Here is a 26072-nt window from a genome sequence, read left to right as displayed (position 1 = left end):
TTTTTATCCACACTTTTTGTTTGTGCCTTCTGTTCTTCTCTCCCACATGGCAGCTGTCTCTCATCCTGCCAGCACAATTTACACTTCATCTAGAGCCATACTTTGTTTCTTAACTTGTCCCATTACCATCTCTTTTTACCTTAAATATCTCTTAATGTCTCTTAACTTCTCGTGCCTTCTATCCTATCACCTTCCCTTTTGTTCTTTCATCCCCTCCTCCATTTCCCAGCCCCAAAACTTGCTTAAAAATCTGTTCCATTTTCTGCTTTTTTCCAGTTCTGATGAAAGGTCATCAACCTGAAACGTTAACTCTGTTTCTGTCTTCATAGATGCTGCCTGACCTGCTGACCTCCAGCATTTTCTCTTTTTATTTCAGATTTCCAGCATCAGATTTGCAGTATTTTCTTTTTGTAGAAGTCTGAATGGAGTTGGTCTGAGCGCTCTGTGCAATCTCATCCTCCAAAGATGGTCAAATGCTAAATTTTCTGTTGCATGGGGCAGGCAAGTGATTAAGATGTGCCCACAAGTGGTGATTGTGCCACCTAAATTAGGTGCCTTCCTACCAGTGCCACAAGCTGTCACAATCACCAGGATCATGTCCGGTGGAATGTCAGGGTGTCACTGTCAAGGCTCACAAGAAGGATGACTACTTGGATGAAATACCAGCACCTGCGAACCCTGCCACAGGATGAATCAGTGCCTTCAGGTGAGGTGGGGAGAAAATGGGAGTGGGGCGGACATAATAGTAGAGGAAGTATTCTAGTCTGGGAGTTCATGTGTTTTTTTAATTCATTCTCGGGATGGTTGCGTCACTGGCAAGGCTGGCCTTTATTGCCCATCCCTAGTTGCCCTTAGAAGCTGGTGGTGGTCCTTCTGCTTGAGCCTCCGCAGCATAATGGTTTGATAGAACTGAGTGACCACTTCAGAGGGCACCACGTTGGTGTGGGACTTGAGTTACATATAGGCCAGACCAGGTAAAGATGGCAGATTACCTTGCCTAAAATACATTACTGAACCAGTTGAGTTTTTACCACAATCCAACAGCTTCATGCTCACTTTTACTGATGCCAGTTTTTTTTAATTTCCAGCTTATTTAAAACTGAATTAAAATTCTCAAACTGCCATGGTGGGTTTTGAATTAAAGTTCTCTGGACTATTAGTCTAGGCCTGTGGATTACTAGTCCAGGAATATAACCACTACACTACTGTGCCCATGTGAAACAACCTAGACAGTAAAATATAAATTCATTGATACTGCTCTTGAGATGCACACAAGGAAACCACAGGTTAGAGAATTGGTTCGAGTTAAAAAACAATAGAGGTGCTATTACACAACTAGGTGTATTATATAGTCCACCTACAAATGGGAAGGAGAAAGAGGAGCAAATTTGCAGGGCAATTACAGAGAGGTGCAAACATAGAAACATAGAAGATAGGAGCAGGAGTAGGCCATTCGGCCCCTTGAGCTTGCTCCGCCATTCAATGAGATCATGGCTGATCATCCAAATTCAGTACCCTGTCCCTGCTTTCTCCCCATATCCCTTGATCCCTTTAGCCTTAAGAAATATCTCTAACTCCTTCTTGAATATATTTAATGAATTGGCCTCTACTGCCTTCTGTGGTAGAGAATTCCATAGGTTCACCACTCTCTGGGTGAAGAAATTCCTCCTCATCTCTGTCCTAAATGGCTTACCCCTTATCCTTAGACTGTGACCCCTGGTTCTGGACTCCCCGGCCATCGGGAGCATCCTTCCTGCATCTAGTCTGTCTAGTCCTGTTAGAATTTTACAAGTTTCAATGAGATCCCCTCTCATTCTTCTAAACGCCAGCGAGTATAAGCCCAATCGACCCAATCTCTCCTCATACATCATTCCTGCCATCCCAGGTATCAGCCTGGTGAATCTTCGCTGTACTCCCTCCATGGCAAGAACATCCTTCCTCAGATAAGGCGACCAAAACTGCACACAATACTCAAGGTGTGGTCTCAACAAGGCCCTGTACAACTGCAGCAAGACATCCTTGTTCCTGTACTCGAACCCTCTCGCTACGAAGGCCAAAATACCATTTGCCTTCTTAACCGCCTGCTGCACCTGCATGCTTACCTTCAGCGACTGGTGCACAAGGACACCCAGGTCTCATTGCATTTCCCCTTCTCCCAATCTATTGCCATTCAGATAATAATCTGCCATCTTGTTTTTGACACCAAAGTGGATAACCTCACATTTATCCACGTTATATTGCATCTGCCATGCGTCTGCCCAATCACCCAACCTGTCCAAATCATACTGGAGTTTCTCGGCATCCTCCTCACAGCACACACGCCCACCCAGCTTTGTGTCGTCTGCAAACTTGGAGATATTACATCTAGTTCCCTCGTCTAGATCATTAATATATATTATGAATAGCTGGGGTCCTAGGACCGATCCCTGCGGTACCCCACTAGTCACTGCCTGCCACTTGGAAAAAGACCCGTTTATTCCGACTCTTTGCTTTCTGTCTGTCAACCAGTTCTCTATCCAAGTCAATACCTTGCCCCCAATCCCATGTGCCTTAACTTTACACGCTAATCTCTTATGCGGGACCTTATCGAAAGCCTTCTGAAAGTCCAAATACACCACATCCACTGGTTCTCCCTTATCTATTTTACCAGTTACATCCTCAAAAAAAAACCTTTTGTAAATCCATGTTGACTTTGTCCGATCCTGTCACTGTTTTCCAAGTGCTCTGCTATTACATCTTTTATAATGGACTCCAGCATTTTCTCCACTACCGATGTCAGGCTTACCGGTCTATAATTCCCCGTTTTCTCTCTACCACCTTTTTTGAATAGTGGTGTAACATTAGCTACCCTCCAATCCATTGGTACTGTTCCAGAGTCTATCGAATTTTGGAAGATGAACTATAGAGTAGTGATAATGGGGGACTTCAATTATCCTAATATGGACTATTATCCTAATATAGACTGGGATAGTGATAGTGTAAAGGGCAGAGAGGGGAAAGAATTTCTGAAGTATGTTCAGGAGAACTTTCTTGATCAGTATGTTTCCGCCCAATGAGGAAGGAGGCATTGCTGGATCTGGTTCTGAGGAATGAGGTGGGTCAAGTGGAGCAAGTGTCAGTAAGGGAACATTTAAGGAAGAGTGATCATTGTATCATAGGGTTTAGGTTAGCTATGGAAAAGGACAAAGAGCAATCTAGAGTCAAAATACTTAACTGGAGGAGGGCCAATTTCAGTGGGTTGAGAACGGATTTGGCCCGGGTAAATTGAAATCAAAGATTTGCAGGCAAAACTGTAATCGAACAATGGGCTGCCTTTAAAGAGGAGATGGTTCGGGTACAGTCGAGGTGCATTCCCACGAGGGGGAAAGGTCGGGCAACCAAAGCCAGAGCTCCCTGGATGATGAAAAAGATAAAGAGTAAGATAAAGCAGGAAAAAGGGGCGTATGACAGATGTCAGGTTGAGAATACAAGTGAGAACCAGGCTGAAGACAGGAAGTTCAGAGGGAAAGTGAAAAAGGAAATAAGAGGGGCAAAGAGGTATAACAACAAAAATGTATGTTTTGTCAAAATGATGTTGTGTGATGGACTTGAGGCTATTAATATAAGATGTATGTAATAAAGATGAATTTAATGTGTATGTATCTCCCCTGGGTGGGTGGAGCTCAAGGCAATGGCGCAAAACTTAACAAAAGAAACCTGCATAACAAGGTAACCCCCACAGAGACAGCAGGACTTTCAGGGTAAACAAACCCATCCAATCTCACCATCAAAACTCAGAGCCATTAAAAGGTGTTAACAAAGCGATTAACTTAATCAAGAAATGGCACCAGCCTCCGCAGACAGACACATGAGTAAGGAAAGCCAATCAAGAACTGCCATGAAAGTAAGACCCAATCCTGGGGTTTTAGCAATTTATACTGGAGACAATGGGCTAGATTTTCAGTAGCTTGCGCCAGCAGTTAGCGCCTTAAGAGAAGTGATTTCCGGGCGCTATGCGTGTAGCGCCCGGGCGCAGCGCAGTTTGCGCCCCGCCCCAAATTAAGTTGCCTGTTAGCGCCGGCGCAAAGTTTAGCGCCCGCCCGGATGCGCGCGCAGAAAATGACGTCACATCCTCGTGCAACGCCCTTTGGCCGCCCCGATTGCAAACTTCAGTCGGACCGCCCCATTGTGCGGCGGGCGGCCGGAGCGTTTGGAAAAAGGAACGCAACACAACCAGCGCGGGCCCCGGGGGGCGCTAATTAAAGGGAACGTCCTCTCCAGTATAAAGGCCATCCTTTTTTCAGAAAACAGTCTTGTGCAACGCATTTCTGGAGACACAACAAGGAGGATAGCTAACTGGTTTCAAGCAGCAAGAGCCAGGTATTTTTGGACTCAGGCAACAGCGCTGCAAGTGGCCATTTGGAAATTAGAGTGTTTTCCAGGATTTGATGGGGGTTGCATGGGGTGCCAACGCGGAGCTGCAGCTCCATGTCCGTAGGGCTCGCAGACGCATTGTGAGAGGGGCAGCCCTGGCTAGAGGCAGAGGGGGCTACAGGCGTCGGCCACGTAGGCCTTACCCAGTCAGGCTATACCGCCAGCAGCGCTCCTACCTAAACATGAGTGCCGCGCGATGTGTTAAAAGGCTCCGATTCCGAAAGGGGGTGATTGCAGAGATCTGCCACCTGCTTCGCCGAGATCTGCGGCCAAAGCTCAGGTGCAGGACGTCTCTGTCGGTGGAAGTGAAGGTGATGGTGGCATTGAACTTCTATGCCACCGGCTCCTTCCAATACGCTGCTGGGGACATAGCAAACATCTCCCAGTACGGCGCGCATCGCTGCATCCGCCAGGTGACCGAAGCACTGTTCAGAAGGAGAAGCCAATTCATCTCCTTCCCCATGGCCCTGGAGAGCCAGCATCAGCGCGCATTGGGATTTTCCAGACTCGGGGAATTCCCCTTGGTGCAGGGCGCCATTGACTGTACGCATGTGGCTTTGCGGGCCCCTCTGGAGCATGGCGAGCAGTATCGCAACAGGAAGGGCTACCATTCTCTGAATGTGCAGCTGGTCTGTGACCACAAGCAGCGCATCATGGCAGTCAATGCCAGCTTCCCAGGCAGCAGCCACGATGCCTTTATCCTGCGGCAGAGTACTGTGCATGACATGTTCCAGGCACAGCCTCCCCCAAGAGGATGGCTACTCGGGGACAAAGGCTATCCTTTGTGCACCTGGCTCATGACCCCGCTCCGCGCGCCCAGGACCGCTGCTGAAGAGGCCTACAACGAGAGCCATCAAACCACCCGCAACATCATCGAGCTAACTATTGGGGTCCTCAAGCAGCGGTTCCGCTGCCTTGATCGCTCCGGAGGAGCTCTCCAGTATTCGCCGGACCGGGTCTCCCAATTTGTGGTGGTTTGCTGCATGCTACACAACCTGGCTATCCGCAGGACTCAGGCACTGCCACCTGACATTGGACCAGCACCTCAGGAGGAGGAGCAGGAGGAGCATGAGGAGGAGGAGGAGGAGGAGGAGGAGGAGCAGGAGTACGTTCCCAGGAGGGAGCGACCAGGGCCAAGGGCCGCACGACGCCACCTTATTACACGGTACTTCTAAGCCCCCTGTCAGGGAATGGCCAGGGGCCATGAGGGAAGATGAATGCAGCCGCTCCGCAAGCCCTCAGCCGGCGAAGCCAACAAACACTAAGAAGAACAACCATGGAGACTGCATGAATAAAGATAATTTTTTATTACACAAAAATGAAAAGCCCTTCCCACATGAATCCCCAAAAACAATAAACGGGCCCCACAAAAAGCCCAACAAACGACTCACTCCCACAAACTGGGGAGGTGCCACTCCACCTTTATTGAAACCGGGCCTCAACGTCGGCCTAACGCAAAAAAAAAAGCCCTCCAAAAGCACAACCATGGGCAAAATAAAGATGGCCACCGCCATATTAAAGGAAAGCTGGCCACACCCTCTACTGAGTGGCCCGCGAGGGCGAGACCTTGGCCAGCATTTTGCCTCCCCTGCCCTGCCTGCTGCTCCTTCACAAGCTCTGCCCAGTGGCTGCTGCGAGGCTGGGGGAAGGCGCCTGAGGCTCAGATGCCCTTCCGCCAGATGCCGCTGGGGGGCGGCCTACACGGCGTTTGGGCCTCGAGGGGCCGTCTCCTGAGTGGCGCACCTGAGCCTGGCCACCATCAGCTGCAGCCGCTTGCCCTTGACGCCCCAGAGGGGGAATGGCGGCGACGGATGGCGCAATGTGGGCCAGCTGGCGTCTGGGATGCGCTGGCTGGTACTGTGGCGCGGTGGCACTCGGCCGGGCCCGCACTGCAGGATCCGCAGCAATCAGCCGACGGCCGGCTTGCTGGGATGGTCCAGCGCGGCGCCTGCCCCGGCGATGCCTGCCTGAGACAGCGCGTGTGGCAGCAGTGAGTGGCCCTGTGGTCCTGGTGTGCGCGCGCATCACATCCGCCAGGGTCTTGACGGCATCAGTTAGCATGCGGCCAGTCGCGGCAGTTGCTGCCCCGAACTCGCGCACACTGGTCGCCAGCGACTCGATGGCCTCAGGCATGCGCCCCACCACGCTCATGAGCTCCGTGTGGCGCCGGTCCGAGTCGTCGGCCATCTGATCGAGCTTCCGCACCTCCTCCGAAGTGAAGGTGTCCGGACTGGAGTCGCGACTCTCCCGCTGGGGAGGAGGGGGCCGAACTAGGGGACCCTTGCCGCGTTGGTGACGGCGAGTGTGCCGAGCAGCAGCACTCCCCTCTGATCCTTCCCCCCTTTGGGGGGAAGGCCGCGGGCCACGCGCACGGCTGCTGGGTGGCTGGACGCCACTGGTCCCAGAAGCTGCATTGCCCTGCGACAGTTCCTCCAGGCACTCGTCCAGTGAGGAGGTGTCGAGCATTTCCTCCTCTCCTGCGGGACGTGACTGTTCCCCCGAAGGTCCGGCTTGCTCCTCCTCCTCCTCCTGGTTGGAGGTGCTGTCACTGGCAGCCTCAGGGTCCTGGTCGTCACCAGCTGAAAGCAGGAATGCACAAGAGTAGCTTCAGAGTGAGGAGACGGCGTCAGCGAGGGAGTTAGGACTGGTGGGATTCAGCGCATTGGTGGGATAGTGGCAAAGGAGGTAGCTTGGTTGGGCCAGTGCGACACGAGAGGGCCAAAAGGCGAGGTCCTTACCATTGCCGGGCAGTGGAGGGTCGGATACACCGCACGCTGTGGGGACAATCACACGGGCTCCCATGAGCACACACACGCGCTCCTCCAGCCGAGTGAGCTTCTGCAGCTTGGCGCGGCCACCCCTGGCACGGGCCTGGCGATTAAACGCTACTTTAGCCTGCAAGAGAAAGGACGGGCTGTAAGTGCGCAGTGAAGCCCTGATGTAGTGTGCACTGCCTCCCATGGTGGAATAGCTGGGCCAAAGTGTAGAGTGCCGAATGGCCATTTGATGCTCATGACTGTCCCAATGCTGCTGGCTGAGGGCTGGCCAAAAGGACTTTCAGGTCCCTTTGCCCATCATGTCAGGTGTACATGCAAGAATGAGGAGGAGACTGGAAAGGCTACTCACCCTCACAATCCTGGTCAGATCGTTGTATTTCTTACGGCATTGTGTGTGGGTCCTGGGGGCCTCGCCGGTGAACGTCACCCTCTGGGCGATCTGCTTCCAGGCTTTGGTGTAGTCGTGGTGGGTTGGATTCCTCCCACTCTCTGGAAACAAGATCTTGCGCCTCACCTCCAGAGCTGTGACCATTATGTCCAGATCACCCTCTGAGAAGCGCAGGGCACGCTGACGGGCCTTCTCTGGCGTTGCCATGACTCCCTGGGGCTGAGCAGTAGTGTTGAGGCCTCTTTGCAAGGCTGCAGTGTGCAGGGCGTGGCAGCAGACCAATTCGTCCCTTCCCCCTTTAAGAGCTGGTCGGCACCACGGGGTCTGCTGTCAGTGCAAAAATGACCGCACCCGTGCTGCGCCCCGCCTGGGCGCTATCCCTCTGGACCGCCGGCTTAGCGCCTAAAGAGAGTAGTGGAACGCCTCTTTTAGCGCTCCACCAACCTCTTAGGGCGAAGCCATTGAATTCCCGGCAACGGGGCGCTGCTTTGGGGCGGGCGCTAACTTCGGGCGGGCGCTAAGGTTAGCGCCCCAAAACTGCCTATACTGAAAATCTAGCCCAATAGACTTAAAAAGAAATGAAAGAAGGAACCCAAAAGCTCTCTCGCTCTCTCTCTCTTGCTCTCTCTTGCTCTCTCTCTCTCTCTCTCTCTCGATGACCACGTGGAAAAGCAGGAAGCCCCCCTCTACAGACCAGACCAAAAAGCAAGGAAGACGACCGCGTACGTTGCCTGACTCAGAGGGAAGTATAAGTCTGTTTAAATCTGTAACCCATTACCTTACCTGTTGTAATCAAGTAGAGTCCATAGGATGCCAGCAGACTTTTGCTTTGTCCAGGAGGCTATGTGCATGTGTGTGTGTTTAATAAACTTACTCCAAATTGTTTCAAAAGAATTGGTCTTGCTGTCAATTTAATGCCAGTCGAAATAAAAAGCTAACAGAGGGAGTATGAGAATAGACCGGCAGTTAACATAAACATAATTCCAAAAGTCTTCTATAGGTATATAAATAGTAAATGGGTAGTAAGAGGAGGGGTGGGACCGATTAGGGACCAAAAAGGAGACCTACGCATGGAGGCAGAGGGCATGGCTGAGGTATTAAATGAGTACTTTGCATCTGTCTTTACCAAGGAAGAAGACGCTGCCAAAGTCATAGTGAAAGAGGAGGTAGTTGAGACATTGGATGGGACAAAAATTGATAAAGAGGAGGTACTGGAAAGGCTGGCTGTACTTAAAGTAGATTAGTCACCAGGACCGGAGGGGATGCATCCTAGGATGCTGAGCTAAGTAAAGGTGGAGATTGCAGAGGTACTGGCCATAATTTTCCAATCCTCCTTGGATGCAGAGGTGGTGCCAGAGAACTGGAGAATTACAAATGTTACACCCTTGTTCAAAAAATGATGTAAGGATAAACCCAGCAACTATAGGCCAGTCAGTTTAACCTCAGTGGTGGGGAACCTTTTAGAAACGATAATCAGGAACAATATTAATTGTCACTTGTAAAAGTGTGGATTAATTAAGGGAAGCCAGCACAGATTTGTTAAAGGCAAATTGTGTTTAACCAACTTGATTGAATTTTTTGATGCGGTAACAGAGAAGTTTGATGAGGACAATGCGGTTGGTGTGATGTCCATGGACTTCCAAAAGGCATTTGATAAAGTGCCACATAATAGGCTTGCCAGCAGAATTGAAACCCATGGAATAGAAGAGACAGTGGCAGCATGGATACAAAATTGGCTAAGTGACAGGAAACAGAGAATAGTGTTGAACGGTTGTTTTTCGGACTGAAGGCAGGGGTCGGTACTAAGATCACTGCTTTTCTTGATATATATTAATGATTTGGACTTAGGTTTACAGGGCACTATTTCAAAATTTGCAGATGACACAAAACTTGGAAGTATGGTGAACAGTGAGGAGGATAGTGATAGACATCAAGAAGACTTAGACAGGCTGGTGAAATGGGCGGACACGTGGCAGATGAAATTTAATGCAGAAAACTGTGATGTGACACATTTTGGTAGGAAGAACGAGGAGAGGCAATATAAACTAAAGGATGAAATTCTAAAGGGGATGCAGGAACAGAGAGAGCTGGGGGTATATGTGCACAAATCATTGAAGGTGGCAGGGCAGGTTGAGAAAGCAGTTAAAAAAGCTTACGGGATCCTGGGCTTTACAAATAGAGGCATAGAGTACAAAAGCAAGGAAGTTATGATGAACCTTTATAAAACACTGGTTTGGCCGCAACTGGAGTATTGTGTCCAATTCTGGGCGCCGCACTTTAGCAAGGATGTGTTGGCTTTAGAGATGGTGCAGAAAAGAATTACAAGAATGGTTCCAGAGATGAGGGACTTCAGTTACGTGGATAGACTGGAGAAACTGGGGTTGATCTCCTTAGAGCAGAGAAGATTGAGAGGAGATTTGATAGAGGTGTTCAAAATCATGAGGGGTCTAGACAGAGTAGATAGAGAGAAACTGTTCCCATTGGCAGAAGGGTCGAGAACCAGAGGACACAGATTTAAAGTGATTGGCAAAAGAACCAAAGGCGACATGAGGGAAAACTTTTTTACGCAGCGAGTGGTTATGAGCTGGAATGCACTGCCTGAAAGGGTGGTGGAGGCAATTTCAATCATAGCTTTCAAAGGGAATTAACTAAGTACTGTACCTGAAAGAAAAAAATTTGCAGGGCTATGGGGAAAGGGCGGGGGAGTGGGACTAGCAGAAGTGCTCTTGCAGAGAGCCGGCAAGGGCTCAACGGGCTGAATGGCTTCCTACTGTGCTGTAACCATTCTATGATTCTAATCAGTGCTATAATTTTGCAGCCCTATCTCTAACCCCACTCTCGCTTTGTGGCTGGCTCAAACCTGGGGAGTTTATCCCTAAACGTTGTCAGGCTATTTGACAACTGAAACTTGATCTTGTCCACACCTGAGGGACAATCATAAACACATTCCTTGTAAAGGGATCTTGTTACACAGAGCGCATAGAGTAAACTCTCCCCCCTTTCCACTCCCCGCCACCACCCATCCCCCCCACCACCCCCCACCCCCCCCACTCCCCCCTCCCCCCCCCCCCACCCAAGGTCCATATAAGTATACTTCCCAGCAATGATCACTGTGTCACAATCAAAAGGGAAAACCCTGTATTCCGACAAAGGCTTTCTACCCAAAACATATTTTTTCTCTTTTCAGATGCTGATTGATGCTGTGTATTTCTACAATTTACAGTTTTTAATTTCAGAATGCTTTCAATTGATAGCTTATTATGTATGTTTATAAAATCTATTTAGCTACTTCTATTAATCTGAAGATTACAGTGAGCGATGTGATCATAGAAATGCCTAAGTGCATTCATATCAAATTCTTCTCTCCACTATTTGAATGGATGGAATTAGACAGTGTAATGGCTACGTTAAAATAGCACAGAGAGGAATTTGATACGCACGTATTAAACATTTGCACAATAATATCAATCACACTCATTTCCAGACCATTGAGATTTTGAGAATAATTGACTTTCTTTTAAAAGCAAAAACCATAGTGACTCTAATCAGCTGCATTTATAAAACTCTCAGAAGCCAGCAATTTATAATCCACCTAAATCCCTCACTTGTGTTCTATCTTGGAAACGTATCAACAACAAAGGAGCTATTTTGCTTTTACTGGTCCAAATTATAGACTATTAGGCAGTTACTTCATCATTACCGCCAGCCAGCAAGTCGATGTGTGATTATGTATTTTTAAAAAAAATATGCTTAATTATCTAGAACTTTGTAGTCTATAAAGCATTGTGGAAGTAAATCTGGCAGGTTTCCCAGGACAAATTAGACCTGCTATCATTTACGAACTGATATATTTATACAATAATAACGGAGTGCACATATCTGCTGAAGGGACCCACTGTGGATCTTAATATTAACAGTTACCACAGAGTGGCAGTGTAGGGCAGGAAAATATTGGTGGATATATATAGAAGTGGTGGCTGTTCCTAATTGCACTCTATATCCTTGTAACAGACTGTATGTGCCTACTCTAAAGCCTACTACTTCATTAAATGTTCACATAGTGCTCAATAGACAGAACAGCTTCTCACTTCACAACAGACCACAATGGCTAAGTTGAGAAAGGAGTTGTCCAGTTTTGGAAAGACACTTCATTATGTTGATGATGTGATTCAACCAATCCACAGAAAAGTCCCATAAATACGGTCGAGGAATGATGCTGGGAGAGACGACCCTACAAGTGGTTTGTCTATTTGCATGAAATTACTTTGCTACTTTAACAGAGCTGTGAACCTCTTTATTTGAAATTGGCTAATGCCTCTGTTGTAATAGAAGAAAGAGCAATTTGACATGAATGCTTTAAGTGTCTGTACAATAGTACGGCACAGTCTAATTTCTAGGCTTATGTTTTAAAATCTGAAACGTAAAAGAGAATTAAATCAATGAGGAGTCCTATAGGTAAATGTTTGACATTGATAGCATTTAGCCACAGAATTAGCACCTTCTTAAAGAGAGTTTCTGGATTTATTCAATGGCAAACAATTGATTGAACTGCTCTATTGGTTCATGTGGTGTGATACTGAGCCATGTTGAGTTAGTTGATCCTAGCTAGGGTTTCATTGGTAGTGCAACAATTGGCCTCAGTGTCGTTGGCTTGGAGACAGGGGGGAAAAAACATCTGCCAAGTTTCTGATCACTATCCAGAGACCTGAGTGGAAAGAGTATGTAGATGTTGTCCGGTGAGGACCAAATTAGACTGTGATGCTCCCCTGTGGTAGAAGAGGCTGCCAACGCTGACTGTTAAAGCTCATTTATTTCATTTATAAATGAAAATGAGCATTTTGGTGATCATTCTTCATGTGTGAGCCTTGTCAGTGGCACCATAGTACTGTAGACCAGTATGATTTTTCAGGAGAAATAAAAAAAGTAAGACTTGCATTTATATAGCGCCTTTCACGACCACCGGACGTCTCAAAGCACCTTACAGTCAACAAAGTACATTTGAAGTGGAGTCACTGTTGTAATGTGGGAAACGTGGCAGCCAATTTACACACAGCAAGCTCCCAAAAACAGATAATTATCAGATAATCTGTTTTTGTTATGTTGGGTGAGCTATAAATATTGGCCAGGACACCGGGGATAACTCACCTACTCTTATTCTAAATAGTGCCATGGAATCTTTTATGTCCACCTGAGAGAGCAGACGGGGCCTCGGTTTAACGTCTCCTCCGAAAGACAGCACCTCCGACAGTGCAGCACTCCCTCAGCACTGCACTGGAGTGTCAGCCTAGCTTCATGTACTCAAGTCCCTCGAGTGGGACTTGAATCCACAACCTTCTGCCTCAGGGGCGAGTGTGCTAACATCTGAGCCACAGCTGACATTATAATGGGGAGAGAATGTGTAAAAACAAATAAAATACACTGCAGCATTGATACCAGTTACTATTGGGTGATTGGGCAGAAACATGGCAAATGCACTATAATGTGGATAAATGTGAGGTTATCCACTTTGGTGGCAAAAACAGGAAGGCAGATTATTATCTGAACGGCAATCGATTGGGAGAAGGGGAAGTGCAAAGAGACCTGGGTGTTCTTGTGCACCAGTCGCTGAAGGTAAGCATGCAGGTGCAGCAGGCGGTTAAGAAGGCAAATGGTATGTTGGCCTTCGTTGCGAGAGGGTTCGAGTACAGGAACAAGGATGTCTTGCTGCAGTTGTACAGGGCCTTGGTGAGACCGCACCTTGAGTATTGTGTGCAGTTTTGGTCGCCTTACCTGAGGAAGGACGTTCTTGCCATGGAAGGAGTGCAGCGAAGATTCACCAGGCTGATACCTGGGATGGCAGGAATGACGTATGAGGAGAGATTGTGTCGATTGGGATTATACTCACTGGAGTTTAGAAGATTGAGAGGGGATCTCATCGAAACCTATAAAATTCTGTCAGGCCTGGACAGACTAGATGCAGGAAGGATGTTTATGATGGCCGGGGAGTCCAGAACCAGGGGTCATATTCTAAGGATAAGGGATAAGCCATTTAGGACTGAAATGAGGAGGAATTTCTTCACCCAGAGAGTGGTGAACCTGTGGAATTCTCTGCCACAGAGGGCGGTGGAGGCCAGTTCATTAAATATATTCAAAAAAGAGTTGGATATATTTCTTAAGGCTAAAGGGATCAAGGGATATGGGGAGAAGGCAGGGACAGGGTACTTAATCTGGATGATCAGCCATGATCTCATTGAATGGCGGAGCAGGCTCGAAGGGCCGAATGGCCTACTCCTGCTCCTATCTTCTATGTTTCTATGTTTCTATACTATAAGCAAGACCTACCAGAAGATGGCATAAGCCTGCTAGCTCTATTCCATCAAGCAGAAGCCTCACTATCCAATATGTACCAGAATGTCACGGTGTAATTATGCACATATGTCAACTATGATCAAACTGACAGTCAAAATTTCAACTCGTGTCAGCTTGCTAGTGTGACACAAATAATAAATCAGCTTTCTTCACTGGGATTGGAGGTCATCAATATTAATCAGATGAGTTAGAAGGTGGGACTAGAGTTATCAAAGCCAATTGAACAGTAGGAATAGAGCCTTTTAGGGCCAATCAGATTAGATGTTATGTTCTTCCACTATTGGTTAAGGCAGGGAAACGTTTTAAAATGAGCTGATAGTTTCGCATCTATATGTGTGGTCATTTAGTATTTCTCCCCAAAGAAATAAGCTGCTAAATCAAAGGAGGAGCCTGGGGTGCGCCAAGTTCTTGTCTTAATGCAATAATGAGGCAGTTTTGGCTTGTCAATGTAGAATGTACATTGGGATTATTGTAGGTGCACACAGTGAAAAGTTTCAGTTAGCAAATTCACATGATGTGCCTGGGGTTAGATTCCTCATGAACTGACCCCTGTAAAATTTTATTGAAGTCCCTATAACAAATATATTCTGAAATTTAAAATGTTTGCAATTATTACAGGATAAAAAATATTTTTTCGCTGGGAAAGCAGCATTAGAGTTGTCCCAAAAATACACCTGTCATATAGTCAGTCCAGGCTATTTTTGTCCGGTCAGATTTTTTGGATCTGTGTCAGTCTTGTTGAAGCAATTGGTTAGCTTTTGCTAGTTTTCTAGTTTGACATGTATGAGTACATGAACTGGACCTGCCCTAGCTGGTTACCAGCAAAATGCCAGGCCCCTTTCAGACTAATGTACTTTTACGACATTCAGTGAATCTATCGCTCTTAAGGTTAGATGAAATATACAGCACAGGCTGGATGCCCCAGTTTTAAGACTGATTTCAGCCATAACTCGGCTGTTACGGTTCAAGTGTGATTTCATAGTTGGACAAGCTGTCTCTATCTTATGAATCTGCCTAAGAGTGTGTTTGTCTAGCCAAGTCATTTTATCTGTCTTCATGAGAGGATTTCACATTAATCCTTATACTGCTGCCTTGGATTTGTAGGATTATTGATTATCATATGATTCAGTGTGGAACATTAAGACAATTAACATAATAATTTGAGTATTTGTCTTACAAAATAATGAGAGGAAATAAATGGCATTTCTTTTCCCCCCTTTCTGTTTAAACGAATCACCTATAATCTCAGTTTGGCTGGTTCTACATCAGCCTTCAGGACACTTTGAAGGGTCAGCTCCCATTGAAGTAAATGGAAACAACGTGGGAAGCACATAGGCTATCCATGTAACCTACACCATCGGATCAGCTTAGGGTGGCAGTCTAAAATGTGCAAAATGACAACAGGGCTGAACGTAATTGGCAGCTTTGCTGTACTCCCACCAAACGAAGCAGGGTAATCAGCCAGAACCAGATACGCCGAGTCCTGGCCTGATCTGGGAATTTCCACTTGGCTTTGCAAGGGGCGGAGCCACAGACTCAGAGAAGGCAGGTCCAAGGCTGGGACTGCGGACCCGACATAAATCTGGAGGCCAGTACGCCCAATGAGATAAGGCGTACAGTTTCCAGATGTTAGTCCCAATTGTAGTGTATGTACTTTGCAGAAGGAACTATATTCTGCAGCCCCTGTATACTGCAGTACCAGTAGTGACCACCCCTGTATATAAGCCTGTGTAGTAACTTTGCATAGTTAGTTCCAGTTTGCCTCCACTCAGTAAAGACCTGTTATAACCAACTCCTGCAGTCCGTGTCTCAATTACACGGACATAATACTGGTGACGAGCAGATCCGAACTTACCTACAGTCTGCACCACCTCATGGGGATCCATCCCTGAAGCGAAGTTGTCAGAGGTCGAGGCCAGAAGGAAGAAAGAAAAAAAATAAAACAAACAGAAGAAACGGGCGTCGACCGTGGGCAACCGCCTCTGATTCATCGGAGTTGAAGATTTGCAGGAGAGGCTGTCAAGAGCGGGGCTTGGTTATCCTGTCGATGGTGTTCCAGCTAAGCGGGCTGGTGGCAGGTAGTACACTGATCCTTCCTGGGCTGCGGTGGGCTAGAGCTCGATCGGGTGGCTTTTCAACGGGGCCGAGCAGCGTTGTCGGGAAGAGGAGAGAGAGAGAGAGGGTGGAGCACACAGGGCGTGGCCGGTGCTACGAAGCTGGGCAGCGTACAGACCCGAGCAGAGGGAGGAAAGTGTCCCGTAGGGTTGCTCCGACGACGGGGAAATAAAAGAAATTAGAAGCGCAGAAAGCCGCGAGGAGCTGCAGTTTGCCACGGGGACCGCGGAGAGCGGCGTTAGCAGCAGCGCGGGGGGAAGTGCGCGAAGACCATAGGGCGTCGCCATCAAGGCATAAAATGCCAGCAACAGCGCTAGCAGCAGCGGAGAAGACGGAAAGCGCGGGAGGCACCATTTTGTTAAATCGAGGAAGAAGGCAAAGCGCGGGAGGTGCCATCTTAGATTTCCAAGATGCCGAAGACTGGCAATATCACTGCCTTCGATAATGCAATAGAAGACTGGACCACGTATGTGGAAAGAGTCGAAGTATATTGCGAGGCAAACGAAGTAGCCGATGAGAAAAAGGCATCGGTACTACTAAACTTAATGGGCGCAAGAACGTACGGCCTATTGCAGAACCTGATTATTCCAGCCAAACCGATGGCGAAGAGTTTTAACGAAATTGTTGATATCCTACAGGAACACCTAAATCCTACACCGCTGCTGATAGCACAAAGATTTAAATTCCACAGGAGAAATCAGCATAAAGATGAGAGCAATGCTGATTATCTTACGGAACTACACAAGCTATCAAAGCACTGCCAGTTCGGAGCAGGACTGACAGATACTCTACGGGACAAATTTGCCTGTGGACCCCTGAGTGAAGGAACCCAGAAGAGGTTACTCTCAGAGAAAGAGCTGACGCTAGATAAGGCTTTCAGCGTGGCAGTATCGTACGAAGCAGCAGCAAGGGGAGCTGCGGAAATACAGCATCAGCCACAGGAATACAGCACCCACAAAATGACACGGGGATTTGAAAAATGTTATCGCTGCGGCAGAACAACCCATGACCAGAAGGACTGCTGGTCCAAGGACAAAATATGCAGACAATGCGGAAAGATGGGACACATTGCACGAGTTTGCAGGTCTGGGAAGAAGACTAATGACAACAAAAAGGCTACTAAGGAACAGTACAGGAAAGTACAAAAGATGACGGACAGTAGTTCCGAAGACCAGATGAGCGATAGGGAATCCGGGAACAAGAGACTAAGCTGTCTCAAACTTCACAACGTAATCGCAAAAGAGGATCACCGAACCATTTGGGTCACCCTCACGATAGCAGGGTCCCAAGTCAAAATGGAATTGGATACAGGATCAGCCCTGACCGTCATGAATCGACGAGACTATGAGTGGCTATTCTCACACATACCCTTGAAAGAGACATCCATTGTCTTGAAGACGTATACGGGGCAAAAAGTATACCCCAGAGGGAAAATAAGGGTGCCTGTCGAATACAACGGCAAGGAAATACAGAAATTGCATCTGTACATACTGCAAGATGGTGGACCACCGTTATTGGGACGTGAATGGATCAGAAAGATAAGTTTAGACTGGCACTCCATTCAGGCACTGACGGTGGCTGGTAAAAAGGATGACGACGTCACACCTGGTGATTGTCAAAATCTTAGCTAACGCCAAAGAGGTATTTCAACAAGAACTGGGAACTCTTAAAGGCGTAACCGCCTCGATAAAAATAGAAGAGAATGCAATTCCCAAGTTTTTCAAAGCAAGACCGGTACCATACTCAATTCGCCCAGCCATCGAGGCAGAGCTGGAGAATCTGGAGAATGCAGGCGTGTTATCTAAGGTAGACTGGAGCGAGTGGGTGACACCCATCATTCCTGTCATGAAGGAAACGTTAAACAATAAGTCTGAGGAGCCAAGGAAGGTTCGCATCTGTGGGGTCTGCAAGGTGACGGTGAACCCAGTCCTTCACACAGTACAATATTCTCTCCCGAGGATAGAAGATATTTTCGCCTCACTATCTGGAAGGAAGTGTTTTACAAAAATTGACCTAGCACAAGCATATTTGCAGATGGAGGTTGAAGAATCCTCTAGGAAGTATCTCATGATAAACACTCACAAAGGTCTTTACCAGTATAATCGACTGGTATTCGGAGTAGCATCAGCTCCGGCGATATGGCAAAGAGCGATGGAACAAGTCTTGCAAGGGATTCCGGGGACTCAGTGTTACTTGGACGACATCCTAGTGACAGGTGAAGATGACAGTGAACACCTTGCCAACCTAGAGCAGGTGCTCACTAGACTAAGAGAACATGGGCTACGAGCCAATTGCCCCAAGTGCGAGTTTTTTAAGAAACAGATATCGTATTGTGGCCACGTGATTGATGAAGAGGGGTTACATAAGTCCCCTGACAAAATTGAAGCAGTAGTTAAGGCTCCAGCGCCTGAAAATGTGTCGCAACTGAGGTCATTCCTCGGATTGGTGAATTACTACCATAAGTTTTTGCCGAATTTGTCCACAATTCTGCACCCACTGAATGCCCTACTACAAACTGGAGTAGCATGGAAATGGAGCGATGAATGTAAGTGGGCCTTTCAGAAGAGTAAAGACCTAATCACTTCAAGAGAAGTATTGGCTCACTACAACCCATCACTACCGATAAGACTGGCGTGTGATGCGTCTCCCTACGGCATTGGAGCGGTACTGTCACATAAATTCCTTGATGGTTCAGAGAGGCCAATAGCTTTTGCGTCACGCTCGTTAACTTCAGCCGAGCATAACTACGCCCAGATTGACAGAGAGGCCCTCAGTCTGGTGTGGGGGGTGAAGAATTCAATCACTACCTGCACGGTCAGAAATTTACTCTACTAACTGATCATCAACCTCTTGTCTCCATTTTCAACCCTCAGAAGGGCGTCCCGATAATGACAGCACAACGGCTACAGAGGTGGTCCCTTTTCCTAGGGGCACACCAATATGACATCGAGTACAAAGGAACTAAACAGCATGGGAATGCTGATGGATTGTCGCGCCTTCCGTTGCCGATGGTGGAAGAAGCACCTGCAGTGGATCCTGTGGAGATATTCCACTCAACCATAGTCGAATGTCTACCTGTAACGAATGCAAACATAGAAAAGGAAACACGAAATGACCCGACACTCTCCTGGGTCTATGATTTAACGGTGAAGGGATGGCCAGCACATGGCGAACCACTGTTGCCAGCATTCTCGCCGAGAAGAGAACAGCTGTCAGTGTGCAGAGGAACCTTGATGTGTGGATCCAGAGTAGTAATTCCACCCAAATTGAAGGATAGAGTGCTCAATGAGCTTCATGAGGGTCATCTGGGAGGGGTAAAAATGAAGAACTTAGCCAGAGCGTTTGTGTGGTGGCCGGGAATCGATAGAGAAATCGAAGAGATGACCAAGAGCTGTACAGGATGCCAGAAGGTCCAAAACGCCCCACCACAAGCCCCTCTACATCCATGGGAGTGGCCCTCATCTCCATGGTAAAGGGTGTACATTGATTTTGCTGGCCCATTTATGGACTCGATGTTTTTAATTGCGGTGGATGCACATTCAAAGTGGCCAGAGGCAATAAAAATGTCCTCAATCACCACAGAAAAAACTATCACAGTCTTACGAACCATATTCGCCAGAAATGGGCTGCCTGAACAGATTTGCTCCGACAATGGACCACAGTTTGTGTCTGAAGAGTTCCGGAGGTTCTTAAAGAACAATGGTGTTGAGCATTACACATCCTCCCCATATCATCCAGCCACCAATGGATTGGCTGAGAGGTTCGTTCAAACATTCAAGAAGGCTATCAAGGCAATGTGTAATGAAGACATACCCCTACAACACAAGGTGGATAACTTCTTGTTTGCCTACCGGAATGCGACACATGCGGTTACCAACCAAACTCCAGCCATGATGTTCTTCAATCGAAGACTACGATGCCGCTTGGATTTGGTTAAGCCAAACATCAGAAGAGATGTGGAGAACAGGCAGTTTCAGAATATGAATGAAAGGCCGACCAGGAGTTTTAAGATAGGTCAACCAGTTTTGGCCCGGGACTACCGCACAGAGAAATGGCAGCCAGGAACGATCTGTACACGGCAAGGACCTCTAATGTATACCGTGGACATTGGAGAGAGCATTGTAAGACTCCATGCTGACCAGATTCTAGAGTCACTGGAAAATATCAATTCCACACCACGATCCGATACACCTGGTGATGAAACCGAAGTACCAATTGCATCTACCTCAGAATTGGGAATATTGGAAGCAGACGAACCCAACAACGACGTTGATTCCGAATCAACTCTGCCAGAAGAACCTGATACCCCAAAGAGGCGTTATCCAAACAGCATCAGGAAGCCTCCTCAAAGACTGAACTTATAATTGCTTAACTTCAGCTAATGTATATGACAACTGTAATTGTAAATATGTTATTTAATTATTAATCGAATGTTATGTACTGTTTAGCTAAAAGGGGAGGAATTGTAGTGTATGTACTTTGCAGAAGGAACTATATTCTGCAGCCCCTGTATACTGCAGTACCAGTAGTGACCACCCCTGTATATAAGCCTGTGTAGTAATTTTGCATAGTTAGTTCCAGTTTGTCTCCACTCAGTAAAGACCTGTTATAACCAACTCCTGCAGTCCGTGTCTCAATTACACACGGTCATAATACCACTGGTGGTGGGAGCTAGTCCAGATCAGAGAAGCAGCCTGGAGCCCCAAATATAGTGATTTAAAAAAAAACTTTTGGTATCAGCCTCCTTACACATGAATGGCATCCTGAAACTGCAAGATTCTGCTCTTTATGTGCAGTGTTGCTCGACAGGAGTGAAATTTGGAGAATTGGGCATGGAAGTCAGCAAGCCCAACATACTGTGCTTATTATTTATTTTAATGGCTGGAAAAGCAGATGTGCCGTGTATCAGGCACATTTACCTTCATATTCAATTCTATGATTGCGCTTCTGTTAAGTAGACTGTGTTCTAAGAAAGGAGTTTCACTAATTTGGGCCTTTAGTCTTAGCTTTCAAGATGGCCACAGGGTCAACAGCAAGAAGACATAAACAATCAGTCATCATATTCAGTTTGGCCACAGATACCACAAGGCCTCACCATCATGCTTTCTTTTCCATCAACTTGCCATAACTGTTTGGCTATAGTCATTCTGCCATTACTTATTCCGTGTATACCATTTCACTATTTCATCTTTAACATAACAGTGAGTATCAAAGCAGCTTCGGCACCCCTTTCATTAAAACAAAAATTAATTTAACAGGCATAACTTATTTACATACAAATGCACAAACATAGAAAAAGATCAGGAGAAGACCAACTTGTCCATCAAGCCTACCTCAACCCAACAAAGTCCAACCTACGTGTACCATTAACCAGCTCCCCAACTCAGTTATGCAATCACCTGGGAAAAGCAAAAAATATACAGAGAAAGAAAAAATCTTCGTCCACTTTAGGAAAAGGCTCTGGGAAATTGTTCTCTGACCCCTAACGGCAATCAAGCAAGTTTCAGGAGACCACAATGACTGATATCACTAGTCCCAGTTAAACCTTCTACCTTCTATAACTTGAGAGTTTTCCACTCACAGCAACTTGTCCAGCTTCCTTTCAAAGGCTTGCTGCGAATCCAAACCCACCACTGGTAATCTATTTCAAAGTTCAATGAAATACTACCCAGATCTAATCTAACTCATCTAACTTGCTCAGCTAATCTATCCACTTGGATAGATTCTAATCCCTTAGTTACTTTAAAGACCTTAATTGTATTCCTTTGAAGTTTATGCTTTTCCAGAGTAAAAATCCCATTTCCATAAGCCTGTCCTGATAACTAAATGAGCCTTAAATTAGGTATCGATTGAGTGCCCTCCTCTGGACCTTTTCCCGGACCTAGATATCTACTGCCATGTGAAGGAAGCAAAGCTGGGCACAGTATTATGGATGTAGCTGAACCAAGGTCTTATACCAGGTAAGAATTCTACTTCTTGTTCGATAGAATCATGGAATGATACATCACAGAAGGAGGCCATTCAGCCCACCGTGCCTGTGCCAGCTCATTGAAAAAGCAGAACCTCAAAGGTAATAATCTCTGGATTGTTACCTGAGCCACGCACAAATTGGCATAAGGACAAATAGATTAGAGGTTTAAATGCATGGCTCAAAGAGTGGTGTGGGAGGAAAGGGTATCAGTTCATGGGGCAATGACACCAGTACTGGGGAAAGAGGGAAATGTTCCTTTGGGACGGGCTCCACTTAAACTGGGATGGGACCAGTGTCCTGGCAAACTGAATAACTAGGGCAGTAGACAGAGCTTTAAACTAATGAAGTGGAGGGGAGCGTGGGAGGATTCAGGAAAGAGTAAATTTAAAAGCAGCGAGAAAAATGTCAAGGCTCAAGAGTAGAGTAGAGTTTTGGGTAAAAATAAGCAGAGTGGGTCAGGAAGGGGCAGAGAGAGTAACAAAGGTAATAAAGCATCAGGGACTAAGGTGACATCAGGGAAACACAGAAATAAGTCAAAGCTAAAGGCACTATATCTGAATGCACGAAGTATTCACAACAAAATAGATGGATTATTGGCGCAGATAGAAATGAATAGGTTTGATCTAATAGCCATTATGGAGACGTGGTTGCAATGTGGCCAAAGTTGGGAACTGAATATTCTAGGATACTTATCTTTTAGAAGTGATAGGCAAAATGGAAAAGGAGGAGGGATATCCCTGATAATAAATGATGGGATAAAGACAGTAGAGAGAAAGGATCTTGGCTCTGAAAATCAAGAAGTAGAATCAGTTTGGATGGAGCTAAGAAACAGCAAGGGGCAGAAACCATGGGTGAGAGTTGTTTATAGGCCCCCAAACAATAGTTGTAATGTAGGGCAGAGTATAAATCAGGAAATTAGAGATGCATGTAACAAGGGTAACACAGTAATCATGGGGGACTTTAATCTACATATAGACTGGGCAAACCAAATTTGCAGTAATAGTGTGGAGGACGTATTCATGGAATGTATACAAGATAGTTTTCTAGATCAGTATGTTGAGGAACCAACTAGGGAACAGGCTATTTTAGATATAGTTTTGTACAACGAGAAAGGGTGAATTAATAATCTTGCAGTAAAGGGGCCTTTAGGGAAGAGTGACCATAATTTGATAGCATTTTATATTGAGTTTTGGTTCAACGGACCACCTGGAATCAACCTTGGCACCTGCTACAGACACTGCAATGACACACACAGCGCAGTCGACACTGCAAAGTTCTCCTCACCAACATCTGGGGACTTGTACCAAAATTAGGAGATCTATCACACAGACTAGTCAAACAACAGCCTGACATAGTCATATCACAGAATCATACCTGTCAGCCAATGTCCCAAAATCAGATGAATCAGTGCTCCTCCATGTTGAACACCACTTGGAAGAAGCACTGAGAATAGCAAGGGCACAGAATGTACTCTGGGTAGGGGACTTCAATGTCCATCACCAAGAGTGGCTCGGTAGTACCACTACTGACTGAGCTGGCTGAGTCCTGAAGGATATAGCTGTCAGTCTGGGCCTGCAACAGATGGTGAGAGAAGCAACTCAAGGGAAAAACCTACTTGACCACATCCTCACCAATCTACCTGTCGCAGGTGCATCTGTCCATGACAGTATTGGCAACAGTGACCACCGCACAGAACTTGTGGACACGAAGTCCCGTCTTCACACTGAGGACACCCTGCAACGTATTGTGTGGCACTACCACCGTGCTAAATGGGATAGATTCAGAACAGATCTAGCAGCTCAAAACGGGGCATACATGAGGCGCTGTGGGCCATCAGCAGCAGCAACAATCTGTAACCTCATGGCCCGGCATATCCCTCATTCTACCATTACCATCAAGCCCAGGGACGAACCCTCGTTCAATAAGGAGTGTAGAAGAGCATGCCAGGAGCAGCACCAGGCATATCTAAAAATGAGGTGCCAACCTGGGGAAGCTGCAACACAGGACTACAAGCATGCTAAAAAGTGGAAGACAGGGCTAAGCGATCCCACAATCAACAGATCAGATCAAAGCTCTGCAGTCCTGCCACATCCAGTCGTGAATGGTGGTGGACCATTAAACAACTAACAGGAGGAGGAGGCTCCAAGAATACCCCATCCTAAATGATGGTGGAGCCCAGCACGTGAGTGCAAAAGACAAGGCTGAAGCGTTTGCAACCATCTTCAGCCAGATGTGCCGAGTGGATGATTCATATCGGCCTCCCCCTGAGGCCCCCACCATCACAGAAGCCAGTCTTCAACCAATTTGATTCACTCCACGACTGAGCGTACTGGGTACAGCAAAGACTATGGGCCACAACAACATTCTGGCTATCGTGCTGAAGACTTGTGCTCCAGAACTAGCCGTGCCTCTAGCCAAGCTGTTCCAGTGCAGCTACAACACTGTCATCTATCCAACAATGTGGAAAACCAGGTATGTCCTGTCCACAAAAAGCAGGACAAATCCAATCCTGCCAATTACCGCCCCATCAGTCGACTCTCAATCATCAGCAAAGTGATGGAAGGTGTCATCAACAGCGCTATCAAGCGGCACTTACTCACCAATAACCTGCTCACTGATGCCCAGTTTGGGTTCTGGCAAGAACACTCGACTCCTGACCTCATTACAGCCTTGTTCCAAACGTGGACAAAGGAACTGAATTCCAGAGGTGAGGTGAGAGTGACTGCCCTTGACATCAAGGCAGCATTTGACCATGTGTAGCATCAAAGAGCCCTGGTTAAACTGAAGTCAATGGGAATCGGGGGAAAACACTCCACTGGCTGGAGTCATACCTAGCACAAAGGAAGATGGTTGTGGTGGTTGAAGGTCAATCATCACAACCCCAGGACATCACTGCAGGAGTTCCTCAGGGCAGTGTCCTAGGCCAAACCATCTTCAGCTGCTTCATCACTGAACTTCCCTCCAACATAAGGTCAGAAATGGGGATGTTCACTGATGACTGCACAGTGTTCAGCGCCATTCACAACTCCTCAGATAATGCAGCAGTCCATGCTTGCATGCAGCAAGGCCTGGACGATGTTCAGGCTTTGGCTGATAAGTGGCAGGTAACATTCACACCGCACAAGTGCCAGGCAATGACCATCTCCAACAAACCAGAGTCTAACCACCGCCCCTTGACATTCAACGGCATTGCCATCGCCGAATCATCAACCATCAACATCCTGGGGGTCACCATTGACCAGAAACTTAACTGGACCAACAAATAAATACTTTAGCAACAAGGGCAGATCAGAGGCTAGGTATTCTGTGGTGAGTGGCTCACCTCCAGACTCCCCGAAGCCTTTCCACCATATACAAGGCACAAGTACGGAGTGTGATGGAATACTCCCCACTTGCCTGGATGAGTGCAGCTCCAACAACACTCAAGAAGCTCAACACCATCCAGGACAAAGCAGCCCGCTTGATTAGCACCCCATCCACCACCTTAAACATTCACTCCCTCCACCACCGGTGTACCATGGCTGCAGTGTGTACCATCTACAAGGTGCACTGCAGCAACTCACCAAGGCTTCTTCGGCAGCACCTCCCAAACCCGCGACCTCTTCCACCTAGAAGGACAAGGGCAGCAGGTGCATGGGAACACCACCAAGTTCCCCTCCAAGTCACACACCATCCTGACTTAGAAGTACATCACCGTTCCTTCATCATCGCTGGGTCAAAATCCTGGAACTCCCTCTCTAACAGCTCTGTAGGTGTATCTTCACCACACGGATTGCAGCGGTTCAAGAAGGCGGCTGACCACCACCTTCTCAAGGGAAATTAGGGATGGGCAATAAATGCTGGCCTTGCCAGTGACGCCCACATCCCACAAATGAATTTTTAAAAATCTCTTCCGCATCCTCTCTAAGGCCTTGACATCTGTAAAATGAGCAGAAATCTCCCCTCGTCCTGTCCAACAGTTTCCAAAGTTCACACCTGTTGAACAGAAAACACAAAACCCAATGAATCTGTGTAAACTTCTTTTACTTAAAAATCAGCAAGAGATTACAGGTATGCATCC

The sequence above is a fragment of the Somniosus microcephalus genome, chromosome 7, assembly GCF_052327205.1.
Source record: "Somniosus microcephalus isolate GS21.2 chromosome 7, FLI_Smic_1.0, whole genome shotgun sequence".
Taxonomy (NCBI): domain Eukaryota; kingdom Metazoa; phylum Chordata; class Chondrichthyes; order Squaliformes; family Somniosidae; genus Somniosus; species Somniosus microcephalus.
Note: the sequence above shows the minus strand (reverse complement) of the source record.